The 10,348-nt window shown below is 41.4% G+C and overlaps 1 long non-coding RNA gene across 1 annotated transcript; it reads left to right on the top strand.

Moving 5' to 3' along the window:
* The first annotated feature begins 4,182 nt into the window (after positions 1-4,182).
* On the top strand, positions 4,183-8,666 carry LOC122496047. Its single transcript, XR_006300659.1, has 3 exons — positions 4,183-4,289; positions 5,363-5,439; positions 8,154-8,666. It is a non-coding gene; the product is annotated as an uncharacterized LOC122496047 (long non-coding RNA).
* The last annotated feature ends 1,682 nt before the right edge of the window (positions 8,667-10,348 follow it).

The raw sequence follows: 10,348 nt of genomic DNA, 5'->3' as shown, positions 1-10,348 counted from the left end.
CCCTCCCCTGCTTGCCCTCTCCATCTTTCTCTCAAAATAAATAAATAAACTTACAAACATAAGAGCCCACAATATTGCTTGGAGCCAGACATGTCCACAGTTCACTATTATGCTAATCGGAATGTGACAATTTCCTTTATAGAAGTTAGAAAGTGTGCAGTGGGGGTGTACAAGAGGGGGTAATTTATTTAAAATGTGTACCTTTCCGGGGTGCCTGGGTGGCTCAGTCGGTTGAGCGTCCGACCGGCTCAGGTCATGATCTCGTGGTCCGTGGGTTCCAGCCCCGTGTCGGGCCCCGTGCCGACAGCTCGGAGCCTGCAGCCTGCTTCGGATTCTGTGTCTCCCCCTCTCTCTGCCCCTCCCCCACTGGCACTCTGTCTCTCTCTCTCAAAAATAAGTAAACTTAAAAAAAATTAAAACGTATACCTTCCAAACCCGAGTGTCACCGTCGTGCCAGGTCTAAATACTAAAATTATAGTGGAAAATATGTTTGGAACTAGACTTACTCTGATCTTTGAACACGCTTTCGCCAAAGTGCTCCTTCTGCACTCGGCTGGCTCAGCTTTCTTTTATTTATTTATTTTTTAATTTTTTTAATAATTTTTTTTTCAACATTTATTTATTTTCGGGACAGAGAGAGACAGAGCATGAACGGGGGAGGGGCAGAGAGAGAGGGAGACACAGAATCGGAAACAGGCTCCAGGCTCCGAGCCATCAGCCCAGAGCCCGACGTGGGGCTCGCACTCACGGACCGCGAGATCGTGACCTGGCTGAAGTCGGACGCTTAACCGACTGCGCCACCCAGGCGCCCCCGGCTCAGCTTTCAGAAAGGGCCAGGGGAGCTGCTTTGCCAGATAAAACGTGGAGTATTGACACCACAGGAGCCAACTGGCTCAGCAATTGGCTGAGAGGTTGCAGAGAGATATGGAGGAAGGACCCATGTTCAAGCTGGACTCTAACGGATGAGAACACCGAGATATTTATATAAAGAGATATTTACATCGTCACGGTTGCTCTGTTTTTCTGGATTAGTTTGGATCGGTCATAAAGTGTAGATGTTTGTTGTCGGGGGGGGGGGGGGGGAGCTCCAATCCAGCCGCAGGCCTACCGCCCTGACAATGCTGTTCTGGGCTGACACAGGGCTGCGGGGAGCAGGGAGCCGCCCAGGCAAGGAGGGGCTCTCACAGCCCTCATTAACTGTGGGATGTAAAGGGCGTTAGAATTCCCGAGTCTCCGTTTTACAGTGCCTGTCTCAACAAGGCCACACAAATCAGTGTGGTCATTCCGACTCACTTATAGGGAGGTGACAAGCATTCGCGCCCCCATTAGACTCATTTGATGTTCGACGCGCACAGGACTCAGTTATAAGGACATTGAAGGTTTAAATCTGCCACTGCCAACAAACATCAAGTTCAAGGCTTTTTAACGTGTCGGTTTTCTTTTCCTCTAGAAGAGTGGCGCATACTCCCCCCAACTGTTTTTATAAATAGCATTGTCTGGGCGGTGTATTTATAGGGAATACAAGGTGAAGGGTGGGATGCACTTTGAGTTTTTATTTTCACTTATTTAAAGTGCCAAGCCCTTGGGGCGCCTGGGTGGCTCAGTCGGTTAAGCGTCTGACTTGGGCTCAGGTCGTGATTCGTGTGCTCCAGCCCTGCATCCGGCTCTGCACTGGCAGCACAGAGCCTGCTTGGGATTCTGACTCTCTCTCTGCCCCTCCCGTGCTCGCGCTTTCTCTCTCTCAAAATAAATAAATAACTAAAATAAAAGTTAAAAAAAAAAAAAAAACTAAAGTGCAAAGCCCTTTAAGTGGGAGAACATCCTGTCCTGGAGCCCATTTCCCTTCATTTGTTCCCGCTGTGATGGGGAGAGTGGGTTGGGGACGGAGAAGACCCATCAGGGGGCTGTTGGCCGGGTACAGTCATGAAACTATGACGGCTTGGACCAGTCTCGTGGTAATGAGAGGAAACACAGGTGTATGGGTCTCAGATCATTTTTGGAGGTGGAATGTATGAAATCAAGTAATGGATCGTATATAGCAGAGAGGGAAAGAGGAAAGTCAAGCATGTCTTCTTGATATCTGGCCCGAGCCAAGAGTAAAGAGTGATGCCAGGTAGGAGACCAGGGAGTGTGGGGGAGATGCGAGTCTGGGACAGCAGGGAAATCAGACGTTCAGGTCTGGCTGTGTACTTTTGAGAGGCCTGTAAGTTTCCTGGATAGAGTGGTAGGGGCAAGCGGGTAGCCCCGGGGGAGGTCTGGAGCCCCCAGGGAACCTTCAGGGCTAGAGATACAGATTTGGAATCGGCTGCATGACCCACTGTGAGTTCATGAGTCAGGTGCCTGTCGTTATAGCCTGTTTGTAAGGATGTTTTTCATGATGGAAATGCCTCCCACAGATCCTAAAACTTTTTTTTTCTTTGCAGAAATGTTCCTAAAAGATCCGAACTTAAAAGACAAATTAATAAAGCATTTCACAGGTAAGCACAAAATTTACCAGTGACTCAACTAAATAAAAAGATTGTGTGCAAATTACTGTGTTAGGCACTTGGCATTTGAAGAGAAATGTCTGTAAGAATCTCAGCAGTCCAGTTAGGGAAGTGAACAGATGCCATTAACTTGTATTAATGGTAATATAATCCCGACCTTGGTAAGTAATAGAAGTGTAAATACAGTTTTAGGGATACACAGAAAGTGAGTAATTTTGCCAAGAACCAGCAGGATAGGCTTGTAGGCGACACTGTACTTACGTTGGGCTCTAAGGAATGAATGGTACTTTCCTGGATGAGAGAAGCATTCTGGTCACAAGGAATTCTTTGAGAACATGGTAGTTTGGGGGCAGGACAGGTAGACGGTGTGGGTGCACTGTTGGGTATGGTTAGGTAAAGGTGTGTGTGGCCACTGGGTAAAACTATGGCTGAAAATGTAGGCTAGAGTCATACTGTGAAGGGTCCTAAAGAGAATGTAAGGAATTTAGACCAGGCTCTCCAGCTGATGGGGGCAATAGAGGTTTTTTTGTCTAGGGGAAAGACGGGCTTTCGTACACCCTACCTTAAGCATGAAATACTCTTCCATGATATTGTTTTGTTCTTCATATCAACTTTGTGAGATCATTGGAAAGCATCCTGTGCCTCCAGTGCTAGCAAATCACTAAATTTGCTAGCTCCTGACCATTCCTCTTGCCTGGCCATTCCTAATCGTCCCAGCTACCTTTCCTTGGTTTACATCTCAGGCCTATAAGCTGGGGAAGATACAGTTTTCCCCACTTAACCGAAGCCAGCGGCCATGTTCGTTAATCAACTTCAGAACAATGGTTTTGCGTATCAAGCCAAGACCCCCCTGAGCCCCAGCAAGTATAAGGAATTTCCCAGTATTGTGTCTAGGTACTCTGTTCACGCCACTGTGGGCCCTTCTACCACTTCCAGAACGCCAGACTCCAGATATAGAGGTGAATTTTGGTGGGGACTGTCTGGGATTTGTGGCAATAAAAAGGAAGTCTCAAGGCCCTATTCACTTTACAATAGTCCTTGACACTAATAAGACACAAATTACTATAATTAGAAAATGGAATAAGGCTCTCTGCATATAAACATTAATTCCTATTAAATAAAAAATTGAAGAGGGGTACCTGAGTGGCACTCAGTCAGTTAGGCATCCGACTTCGGCTCGGGTCATGATCTCCCGGTCCGTGAGTTTGAGCCCCGCGTCTGGCTCTGTGCTCACAGCTCAGGCCTGGAGCCTGCTTTAGATTCTGTGTCTCCCTGTCTCTCTGCCCCTCCCCTGCTCGCAGTCTGTCTCCCTCTCTCAAAAATAAATAAATATTTAAAAAAATTTAAAAACTGAAGAACAGAAAGAGGGGACCAAAGATATTTATTTTTTATTTTTCACATCCTCTGGGTTTGCTTTCTAGAGATTTTTTTTTTTCTGTCTAGAGCTTTTCTCTCTTAGTTATTCTGAAGAGTTCTTTAGAAACTGAAGGTTCCATTATGTGGAATGTTGAGAATTGATAGTGAATTTAGATGATTTTTCACGGATTACAATGTACTGCCTCCCACAGAGCCAAGATAAGGAGAAGTGCTTCCAGACAAGTTCTTTTAAGGGCATGGAAGGATGTTAAGCTACAGTTGTAATATCTCCACCCATAAAGGCTAGCAAATCTGTTTGGAAAACATGCCTATGTTTATCATAAATGTTCTTTTCTTTTCCCATAGGGCCAATCACGTTTCCAGATGAATGTAGCATACATTTCCATCGACTGTATCACAATACCAGGGATTGTTCAACGCCAGCTTGTAAGTAGTTTGGATAGTTGTGTGTGTGTGTTTTTTTCTTTTAGAAAAAGTCTGTATCCAGCAATAAATGCATGTAATTTTAAACTTCCACTCTCTGTAGCTGGAAATAGACTAAACATTGTATGAGATGCTATTTATAACACTGACAGTACTTAAGTAACGTTTGTGTGTGTCGTTGACAGTGTAAGGAACGGAACTTCATAATTGGGACTAGATCCAAATCTGAAAAGAGCCAGATTTCCTTACTGGATGAACTGTTTGTCGGAGATTTAAACCTTTTATCGTTTTTCAAATTCCTTGGCATAAAGTGCTTTGTCATATAAATGAAACACAAAAATAGGATGATGGTGAAGGGGAAGTCAGAATTTCCTCTTAAGTTATTTTAAACAGTGTCATATTGTATCATTTATACAACGAGTGATCCGTTGTTCTCAACAATGGTAGCATAGTGTTTTAAGGGTTGCTCTAATGAATTCTTTTGGACACTTAAGTTACTGAAGTTAATAGTCATTTCAAACGTAATATTTTAAATGCTGTCATTGAAACTGCCTAAATCACGATCACGTGAGCTAATTCAGCTGTTTTTAAATTCCTTTCTGAACCTAAACTTCCCTTTTTAGGTAAATGGATTTTAAGCATTTTGCTTCTTCTTCACTAGATTGGCCATCTCGAGGAATATTCAATTTTACTCAGGTTGTTGAGTCCGAGTTGGTATAATTTTTTTCAAAACTGCTTGTGTTCAGTGACTTGGGGAAATGAATCACACTGGAATCAAAGCAGACTGAGTGATCCCACGGCACAGTGGGGACATCTTGCTCTTTGGATTCAGGCTGCTCGCTGGGTATGAGATAGATTCTTGACATTTGGACGCTGGGTTTTCATCTTTGACTCTTAAGTGAGACAACAGTAACATCTCCCTGATTGTGTTAGGAGGAGAATTCATGAAAAGACCCTGGTTAAACATTTGTTGTGTTGGGTGCTTATTAAATTGTAGCTCTCATTATTAATCAGTGACAATAATAACATGGTTTTCCCGACACTTATACGTAATTGACCTTTAAATGTTTTCCTAGATTACAAGAGATGTGCTAGATTGCTTACAAGGCTGGCAGTGAGTCCCCTGTGCTCACAGACAAGACCTGCCCTAGGAGTATGTATTTATTTATTTTTCTTATTCTGTTTGACAGGCTAACTTTCTTAAGAAATGTTGAACAATTGGGGCGCCTGGGTGGCGCAGTCGGTTAAGCATCCGACTTCAGCCAGGTCACGATCTCGCGGTCTGTGGGTTCGAGCCTGTGGGTTCGAGCCCCGCGTCGGGCTCTGGGCTGATGGCTCAGAGCCTGGAGCCTGTTTCCGATTCTGTGTCTCCCTCTCTCTCTGCCCCTCCCCCGTTCATGCTCTGTCTCTCTCTGTCCCAAAAATAAATAAAAAACGTTGAAAAAAAAAAAAAAGAAAAGAAATGTTGAACAATTGAAAAAGCCAGATAGCTGATGTTAGCAACACATAATGAACTTAACCTGTGGGTTTTTTACTTAGTGTTAAAGCTTGGTCTAAATGCACAGACTGCTTTATTGAGTTCATTACAAATGCCCTCAACAGTGATTAAATTAAGTAAGGTAAACAGCTTTCTGGCAGCCTTACCAGTCCTGAGTGATTTTTTAAATTTTCTTTTAATGTTTATTTATTTTGGAGAGAGAGACAGAGTGTGAGTGGGGGAGGAGCAGAGAGAGAGGGAGACACAGAATCTGAAGCAGGCTCCAGGCTCCAAGCTGTCAGCACAGAGCCCGATGTGGGGCTCGAACTCATCAACGGTGAGATCATGACAAGCTGAAGTTGGACGCTTACTGACTGAGCCACCCGGGTGCCCCCTGAGTGATGTTTTAAAAATATTTCAACCTTTGGGGTTATATTATTTTTGTGCAGAAGCCTTATGCAGGTAGACATTAGATGAACAAAACTATTTAAAGCTCTATTTTCTTTTCAGCTGGTCAAAAGATATAATAAAAGTTGCGCTGGGTCCTAAACTTTTGGTTTATGCAAGATAGGTAAGGAGAAGAGAGAAAGTATTGGAAAAATAAAAGAAAAAGCAAGGAATCAAAAACATAACCATGTAATCATCATCGGCTCTAGCATATACTTTGCCAGACTGAAATGGTAAGTCAGAATTTTCATTCTGGCTAAATTACCCTAAGAGCCCTAGGGTAATAAAGTATTTGGATAACCGAAATAAATCTGATGAAAATTATAATATTTACAAAAGTAGACTCTATACAAGAGACTGAAAGACATTCATTTTTTGCAGAGATCTTTCTAGTCAGTAATTCTTTCCCAGTGCAGATCAAAGCCAACCTGGTTTGGGGGGGTGGGGGGGGCGGGGGTCAGTATTTCAGTACCACGGACAAGTCCCTTTAAAGAAACTAGTTTCATAGCTTGTGAGGGTAGAAATGGAAGTCATGGGATACATGTAGTCTAGAAGTATCTACATATATCTCCATCTGGCCTATGTGACTTAATCTACCCCAAGTAACTCATCTCACAGGTTTGTTGTGCCAGTTACTAAAACAATCCTGACTTGCATGGCTATTTTTATTCTTCTTTAAAAAGCAATTATAGGGGCTCCTGGGTGGCTCAGTCTGTTGAGCCTCCGACTTTGACTCAGATCATTATCTCGCAGTTCTTGAGTTCGAGCCCTGCATCTGGCTCTGTGCTGACAGCTCGTAGTCTTGAGCCTGCTTTGGATTCTGTGTTTCCCTCTCTCCCTCCCCCTCACCCTCTCACACTCTGTCTCTCTCTGAAAAATAAATAAACATTTAAATAAATAAATAAATAAATAGTGATGATAAATTAATAATAATGGGCACTCTTAATTCTGCATATTTTTAGTTGCTAAATTTTAAAAATTCTCTTTTTTAGATTAAGAAAATGAGCTAGATCATTTTAGCATTCAATGGCAAGGTACTTGAATTAATTACTCTCAATCTATCTCAAACCTTGTGAATAATGTAAAACATGAACAAATAAAGAAAATTCATTAGGCTGTTGAAATTACCTAAATCAAGCCACATTTATCTTTCTTGGTTTTAACATATTGTATGTGAATGAGTAAATAAACATAAAGTCCAAAACAACATATTAACTGCAAAAGTTCTCAAAAAACAAGTACAAAATATTGCCTACTAGCTAAGTTCCCCTGAGACTAGATTCATGGAAGACAGAGCTGATAAATACCCCCCTTGGAAACTGTAGAGTTTAGAGGTTTAGTGATTTCCTCTATAGGAGTATGTGTTTCTCATTATTTATTTAACAAGGTATTAGAAACACAGAATTACAGATTACTACGTTTTAGGAATATTTATAAGTTATTTAGGTGATGCCAAGTTCATTTTTCAGTTTATTTAGATATCATAACACTTTAGTGGGGAAGTCATAAATGAAAGTATCTAAAAGTACTGATTGACCCTTTTCCCTTCCACACACACATTAGCCTATATTCTCAGGATTAGATTATGCATTGAGCCCACAGATTCTTTAAGCAAAATAAAATAAAATATGACTATATTAAAACTGTACATATTTTTAAGTACATTAAAAACCAGATTATAGGGGTGCCTGGGTGGCTCAGTCGGTTAAGCGTCCGACTTCAACTCGGGTCACGATCTCGCGGTCCGTGAGTTCGAGCCCCGCGTCGGGCTCTGGGCTGATGGCTCGGAGCCTGGAGCCTGTTTCCGATTCTGTGGCTCCCTCTCTCTCTGCCCCTCCCCCGTTCATGCTCTCTCTCTCTCTGTCTCAAAAATAAATAAAATGTTAAAAAAAATTTTTAAAAAAACAGATTATAAATGACATTTTTCTTCTTCTCCCTGATAGGCATTGCTTAAGAATATAAATGCACCTTGAAGGAAAAAGTGCCTGGAATCATGCTAACTGTACAAAGAGGGGAGGCATCTAATTTTATGCTGCATTAAGATGAAAATCTCATCTGAGATTTTACAGAAATAATTGATTAGTTGTGTCCTTCCACAGAACGAAGGCTTTCTTGGTTTATCTTTGTGTATAGAGTAATTTGAAATGTTTTGAAACAATGCTTAAATCACGCAAAGTAAATAGAATATGAAAAAGTATGCTATTCTTTTATTTTTATTACATTATTTTCTTATATGGTTAATATTCCATATAGGTATGAATTAAATATTTAATTACGTAAATTATGTCTCAGAGTACTGGTGAGAAATGATTTAAGTAATATATATTTTTTGAATAATCCTGTATGAGGTCCACTTTTACAATTCTTTTAAATAATATTTAAATACACCCATTCAGATTTGTCTTTAACTGCACTAATTGGAAATATGAATTCTATTAAAACTGAAATATAAAAGATCTGTGTTGCTTTTCTTTGAATTGAATCTATTTGTCGCAGAAGTTTCACTATTGGGATGTGATTACTACCTATGTATATATGGATAAATATGTATTTTCTAAACTGCTAACTAGTCTGAGAAAATCCCTGTCTTTCTGAAGTCTGGACATATGGTACTGCTGTCCTAAAAAGAGGAGAGCTATGTGTTATGGAGTTAGGAGAATATGTGGGCTGCCTGGATGCTCTGTTTGGATTTTTTTTTTTTTTTAAGTAATCTCTACATGTACCGTGGAGCTGGAACTCATGACCCTGAGATCGAGAGTCGCACACTCCCCTGACTGAGCCAGCCTGTATCGCATTCTGATACTTTGAAACAGCTTCATGCAAAAGCAACGGTGTAAAAATGAGAACCCTACAATAAAATGATAGAAAACCCCCATCCTTCTAAAGTAGACACAGCCTGAGTGGTTTGCCAGGGCATAGCCAGCACAGGCATTGCCTCTCACTGCTCGTCTTCTGTCGTGTGGGCGTCAGGGACACGGGCATGTCTGTACTAGCCCATGCTTGTATGGTGCACCACGTTTGGTCTCTCCCATATCGGAGAGACCTGTCTGTGTGTGTAACATACGTGTATCCTGTCTGTGTGTGTAAACATACGTTCTCCTTTATCCATCAGAAAAACAAGCTCAAAAATGCCCTTTGGCTTCAGGAGTATTCTGAAGCTACATTTTCAATTTCAGTGTTATTTATTTTGGCTTCTGGGCAAAGACAAGTAATTATGTTTAAAAAACAGAGGAGGTGGAATGGAATTTTGCAATAATGCTATGGAGTTAAGAACAGGAAAAATACCACCTTTTTAGTTCATTGCACTTAACGTAGTAATTATGGTATTTACAACATTCAGAAAAATGAAGTAGCTTTTGCTCTTAACTTTCTAAGAGCTGGAGTGCTCTTTTGTAAAATGCTTATTTATTTTTGAGAGTGGGGGGAGGGGCAGAGAAAGGGAGGTGAGGATCGGAAGCAGGCTCTGTGCTGACAGCAGAGAGTCTGATGCGGGGGCTCGAACTCACGAACCGTGAGATCGTGACCTGGACCAAAGTTGTACACTTAACCGACTGAGCCCCCCAGGCAGGCACCCCGATAGTTGGAGTGCTATTTTTGTAAAAGTGAAGAAGAGGCTATTGAATAATGACAGCTAAGAACTTAATGGTAAGACATATTAGGCTGAAAAAAAAAAAAAAAAAGTAAGCCAAAGAGGCTTCATGATTAGTGTGGCTTCTATAAGGTAAATTATTTCCGATGGAGTTCTATGAAGTTAGATTGTAAGCATTCCCAGAGATGACTACTGTGCCTCAGAAATGTATTCTACGCTATCTCTGTATATTTAAAGCCTAGGGATTGATTAAAAATATCTCCAGTTAACAGTGTGTTTCATTGAAGGATACTCATTTGCTCATTGTAGTGAACTCAATAGGGAGAACTTGAGAGAGTAATAAATAAAGAGATTTTAATTTGTCTCTATGGAGAAAATGTTCTCACGTGGGGAAGTAAGTGGTTGAAAGATGAATAGGGGAGAATGCTCATGGTTAGTAACAAAGTAACATCCCCGCATTGCAGAAGTAATCTCATTGTGCCAGCAGCAAGCCGGGAGGTTAACAATGTTTACTCCAGAATACTGAGCGCCAGGTCAATTAAATTGGCT

Source organism: Prionailurus bengalensis, chromosome F2, assembly GCF_016509475.1.
Source record: "Prionailurus bengalensis isolate Pbe53 chromosome F2, Fcat_Pben_1.1_paternal_pri, whole genome shotgun sequence".
Taxonomy (NCBI): domain Eukaryota; kingdom Metazoa; phylum Chordata; class Mammalia; order Carnivora; family Felidae; genus Prionailurus; species Prionailurus bengalensis.
Note: the sequence above shows the minus strand (reverse complement) of the source record. Positions and strands in the feature narration are given on the sequence as shown.